Genomic DNA, 6,595 nt, shown 5'->3' with positions numbered 1-6,595 from the left:
ATAGATGTAGTGGACCTTTTTGGCTCTATTCCATATGATATAGGTTTGGAATGGTTTGAGGAAGCCATTAGAGCTTCCGGTGATATACCAGATAATGAAATTTATATCTGTACCGTATTGATGGAAATGGTGCTTAAACATAACTATATATTTCTTCAAGGAGAATATTTTCAACAAAAGAGTGGAGTAGCGATGGGAGCAAGATGTGCTCCCATCTATGCCAATATGGTACTTAACACTTGGGCAACTAATTTTATTTTCAACAGTATATATAAGGATTGTTGGTGTTTATACAAACGTTATCTAGACGATATAGTTATTTTATGGATAGACACCAAGGACAAGTTAGATGAGTTTTTACAGTATATTAGTGAGACTACTGAATTTTTTAAATTTACATATGAAATTGGCCTTCGAGAAATTAATTATCTAGATGTAACTTTAATTAAAGATGAGAATCACTTTAAATCAAGAATATTTAGGAAGAAAACTTTTTCCAATTGTTATTTACATTTTACTAGTGGACATCCCATCCACCAAAAAAAGAAGCATTGTGAATGGTCAGTTTGTTAGGATTTCAAGAATGACCTCTGAGGATTTAGATTTTAATGAAGAGAGTGAATTTGTGGTTCAAATGTTTTTGGAAAGGGGATACCCCTTAGAATTTATTACAAATATAAAAGATGAAGTAATTAGGGGTAGGGAAAATAGATTTCATCCCATTTTGGGAAAAGGAGTTCCAGATTTAAAACATGTTGACAATAATACTACCATAGAGGCCATAGGTACCCCTAAAAAGATTGATAAGAATTACAATAGGGCTTTTATAACAGATTTTAGTGGAGATGGTGGTATTATCCAAAAAAACCTTTGTAAAAGAATGGGATGAATTTATTAGAATAAGTGATCTTGGGCTACAAGAGAGTACACCCCTTAAGTTTATTTTTAGAAGGGGGCGTAATATAAAAGATTGCTTGTTGCCCATACACAACGTGAAAAAGAAGACAGGTAAGCCTAATGGCACTTTCTCATGTAAAATGTGTGCGCAATGCCCTTGGATGGCTGATACTAGAAGTGTTTTTATTGAAGCTAGGGGAAAGGAAATTATAGCCAAGTCTCATAGTACTTGTGATTCTGCAGGAGTAGTTTACATCGCTATTTGTAAAGTTTGTTTGAGTTTTTACGTTGGTAAAACTGAAAGAAAGATTAGAAGAAGAATATATGAAGATGTTAACAATATAAAAAATAAGAAAATAACTAATGCATTATACAAACATATACACACCTGCCCCCTAGCTAAATACACTTTTTTTATTATAGAAGAAATCCAGAAAGATGAGAGGGGTGGTTTATGGGAAACAAATATTGAATATCGAGAACTATATTGGCAAATTATACTTGAAGCCAACAGGTCCCAGGGACTAAATGATAATGTTTCCCTTGCCCCAGTTTTAAAGATGAGGGCTGCTAGATTGTAAAGGTTCACTACCCATTAAATTCTAAAATTTATGTTGACATTCATTTTTAAAGTCACTTTTAAAGTTATATTTATAGCTATATATATTTATATATTTTTCATTTATACATTTTAATATATTGGGTATACATTATATATTAAATTATTTAATTTTATAGAATTCATAGATTTTAATAGAATTGTAAGGAATTTTTATTTGATGTTACATTATATGGACTGTATTTATTAGATTTTCTGTCTCGATATTTTTTGTATCTTTATTATTTTTCATTATCTTCTATTATTATTATTTTTTGTAATATTCTTTTTTACATTTTAAGAACATTCCTTGAAATATTTTAGGCAATACACACAATTTTATAAAATTATTGTCTTTATAGTTTTGTATGGAATGACAATTTTATGATACCTGCTATTTTTATTTTGGTCACTAGATGGGAGTATTTGCAAGTATTTCTACAGTAAAGTAGGCTGAATCATTTATTCTTTCAGTTTTTTCTGCTTTTAATGTTTATTAATTCAATTTTCATTAATTCACAGTTTTTGATTTACCCATTATTAAACCTCAGTGATGACATTATATATATATATACATATTATATTACACATTTTGTATTTATATTTTTTTATACGAAGGTATATTTTTGCATTTCAAGAAAGCACGCCTATTATGCATTGTTTATTCATGAGATGCCTATCTATTGGCTTATTTGAATGTTGGCACACTATATATATATATATATATATATATATATATATATATATATATATATATATATATATGTGTGTGTGTTTTTAAAGCTTTGTTCTTTGTCTGATGAAGTCTGCTGCATTGACGAAAAACGCGTTGTGATTGTTTAAGCGTTTCACGTTTGTGTTTGGGTCGCATAATAAACTTTGCCATTTTACTTCAGCTGCCCGGTGCCTGGCTTCTCCTCTATTCAGTGCTTTGTGGATTGTTTATAAGTTTCGTTTTGCACTGTTCTTCCGTTTCTTTTGGTTATTGGTCAAGAAAGTAGTAACACTTGCACCAGCCAGTTAAACATGACTTTAATTGTGAGCGCTTTCGAAGGGGCTAATACCCCAACTTCATCAGAGAATTTTACATACAAAAACACCTTCTATATATATATATATATATATATATATATATATATATATATATATATATACTCAACGTAATTAATCTAATAATTATATAATTACTTAATTGGTTAAAATATTAATTCATTGTCCTGGGGTTAAATCATTACTATACTTTAAGTAAAAGGCACGCAACCTCATAATCAAAATTCCTTAAAAATCACATATTAAAACCTTGATTACAAAGTTAAAAATACCAATGCATAAATGTATTACCATATTAGTCACTTCCTGTGTTCCAAACAATAAACCAATATGAATATTTACTATTAAAAATACACATATTTACTATGAATGCCTTATATAATGCATTGGTATTAATGCAAGGACAATTAATAAACCAACGCTGATGTCATTGGGTTACTTTAAAACAATATATGGTCCTGCATACAGATGTGTATATATGCCCTTTTATTATCATAATTTTATTGTGTATATGTTTACATAGACACAAACTACATCGCTAACATTCAACCTTCCTCCCTTATTTTTAAGAAGACATATGGCTCTCATACCAAAATAACATGTTACGACTCATATTTTTTGTATATGTATATATGTTAAAAATTTATTAAAATTAACTATACTTTAATACTTACATAATCTAGAAGCACATGAGTTTTCTTTGTCAATGTCTTCTTACCTAGATAGTGCATTAAGCTTTAGCACCCACTTAATAGAGGCATATTCGTTGAGCCCGGGGGGACATGAGCCGATGTTCTTATCTGCCAAAATACCTCATGTTCTTCTAATCGAAGCTGCCATGGGCCACCCCTCGAGTCATTTTTAACCTGTTGCAATACTACAAATGTGAACCCATGATCTGGGTGTTCTAAGATGTGTTTGGCTAGTGCGTTAGTGTTATCCCCTTTATTCATAGCATATTGATGTTCATAAATTCTTTGTTTTAACTTTCTTTCAGTTTTACCGATATAATACGAGGGGCACATTTCACACATTGCTGCATAAACCACCCCTTTGGATTCACAATTGTACCTATCATTTATATGACAGTCCTTTCCATTAATATTTACCTTGTCCTTTGGTGTGACATATTTACATTGTGGACACATGCCACATTTCCTCATACCAATGACCTTAGCCTGTTTACTATTCCTTTCCAATAAATTATTTAAATTAAAACCTCTTCTATAAGTAAAGTTTGGTTTTAACCCTATAGCCTTACTTAATGTATGGTCTTCTAGAATTATGGCCCAATTTTTGACAAAAATATTTTAATTTTCTTATAATCCAAGCTATAAGTAAATGAAAAGTTGAGGCTTAGGTTCCTGTTATTACTACTTTCTATACTGTTAGTTTCCACCTGGACTCTTATGCTTTCACTAGCACTAGTTGCGCATAATAGGGGTTTAAAATGTCCTGAATTCCTTTTTATACTTATTTCGTAACAAATATCATTAACTAACATTTCTGGATACCCCCTATTGGTGAACATTATTTTAATTTTTTGACATTCCTCAAGGTAGTCGTAATCATCTGACACCATCCGTGCTGCTCTTACAAACTGACCCTTAACCACCGCTTTTTTCTTTTCAGAGGGAGTGGTAAGTACTAGGTAGTCTATCTACCACAGGAGGAGTGGTTCCTGGCCCAGAAATTGTAGCTTATTGGCCGTTTGGGCAGTTTTTTCAATCTCTTTCAACTTTCTGGTTTAAAAGCCTGTGTTTGCGCTTCTTCCCCACCTTTCCTGTAACTAGTCTAGTGCAGGTACAGATTTGCTGTATCCAAGACTGTTTATAAGTTTTTGAGAATCCCAAGCCTTTCTGTGTTGGAGGGAAGCCCTCTAGCTTATCAGTGGGAATGGTAAGTACTAGGTAGCCTATCTACCACAAGAGGAGTGGTTTTTAGCCCAGAAATTGTAGTTTATTGACCATTTGGGCAGTGTTTCCATCTCTTTCAACTTTCTGGTTTAAAAGCCCACGTTTGCTCTTGTTTCCCACCTTTCCTGTAACTAATCTAGTCCAAATACAGATTTGCTGTATCCAGGAATGTTTGTAAGCTTTTGAGCAGTGCCAATGTCTGCTCTTCAATTTTTCCCTTAGATCTGCTAGTTCTCTCCTCACCTGCACTTTTACTAGCTTATTAGTTTAGCATTTTACCAGACTTCTTGTAGCAATTATTGTAGCACACAAAAGTGGTACCAGCACTAAACATTTTACAAGGAAACATCTCCAGTACTTATTAATGCCCACCCCTCCAGGCATGTCTAAAGGTCAGTTCCTTGTGCTTTCTCCTATTAACCTGGTGAACTTGGGCATCCTGAGGCAATGTAGCAACTGCCTCATGTACACTGTCAACTGTCTCCTCTTACCCTCCAACATTCAGACTTGTAAGAGATGCACTTATATATCCAAATTGGAAGCCACGCACTCTCCAGCCAAGACCAGAATAGCTGGTCAAGAGGAGAAGGTCAACACTTGCACTACACCACATGGAACATATAGCCCTCCAGAACACACACCAGCATTGCCTTCACATAAAAACACAAACCACACACCCACCTTCATGGAGGATCTCAATAAAAATCTAACCAAACAGCAGAGACCTCCAAGGCAGAAACGCACTCAACCACCACAACACAACACTAATCACGAGACACATAACTCTCCTAAACAGTGTGCCACTCAACCAAAGCCCCTGAGGCAAAACAGCATGCCCAACACTAGTCATAGGTGACTTGATAGTGAGGCACACTGATGTCCCACTCACTAGGTTGAATAAGTTGAACCTAACAGTCAGCTGCCTGTCAGGCACCAGGATCCACCACATAACGCATGCACTCAGGTCCCTCAACAACAAGTACAAATATGACTCTGTCATTGTACATGTGAGTGTGAATGACCTGAGACGTACCTCCCTGGACTACATGAAACGAGACATGGAGGAGCTCTTGGATTATGTAGCCCAGGCGAGTATGACCCTAGCCCTGAGCAGCATCCTACCATCACCCAGGATGATACCGCAGTACAAGCAGAAAATGATTGATTTCTACAACTGGCTAAGTTTTTGGTGTCATTCTAAGGGGATCCAGTATCTGTCTGCCTGGGATGACATGACTGACAGACATCAATGCTTTGCCAGAGATGGCCTGCATCTGTCACCCCTGGGCTTCCAGATACTGGCCAAGGCTCTTGCCACCCCTATAGTGCCTTTTTTAGGTGGTGTTCTAAAGACCAAATTACCACCGTAACAACTACAAACAAATGCAATTTGAGGGTCATGTTGCTCAACGCTAGAAGTCTAAATCTAAAAATGCACTCGCTCGAAGTACTCCTTAAAATGGAGAACATCGACATTTTTCCTGTAACAAAGACCTGGTTCAAGGCAGCAGAAAGCACCCCTGCACTACCAGGCTACAACTCATTTCACACCTTTCGGCTCCAGAACTTGGACCAAAGCTCCAAAGACAGTATTGTTTCCATATTCATAAAGGATGCACACACCTCCAGACTGGTAGCCCAACATAACACATCTGAGATACTTCAGGTGTAGCTAACATTGGATAAGACAGTGATTCAGGTCGTAGCCTGTAATAGGTCTCCAACCATGTTCCAAGATTTACACTCCACATTCCTAAGCACCCTGGGGAATATTAGTGTCCAACCTAACACTCTCGTACTGGGCGACTTCAACTACCACTCCATTAACTGGGAAAACTACTCATGCACCAATACACTTGCCCAATGTTTTCTGGCATTCATTAATTCCAATGCCCTGGACCAGCTCGTTCTTATCCCCACTAGAGGTAGCAACATTCTTGACCTGGTCATTACTAACATGGGTGACCATTGCTCTACACCAATAGTCAACTCCTCCCTTAGATCCAATCACAAGCTAATCACCTTGGAAATGCACACCCCCCCCCCAACAAAAGTAATCACCATGAAAATTTTCTCCAAAGCAAACTTTGAGTTCCTAAAAACAGAGGTGGCTAACTTCACGGCACCCATGCAA

This window comes from Protopterus annectens, chromosome 10.part0 (assembly GCF_019279795.1).
Source record: "Protopterus annectens isolate FY-2018-M chromosome 10.part0, PAN1.0, whole genome shotgun sequence".
Classification (NCBI taxonomy): domain Eukaryota; kingdom Metazoa; phylum Chordata; order Ceratodontiformes; family Protopteridae; genus Protopterus; species Protopterus annectens.
This window is presented reverse-complemented; position numbering follows the sequence as displayed.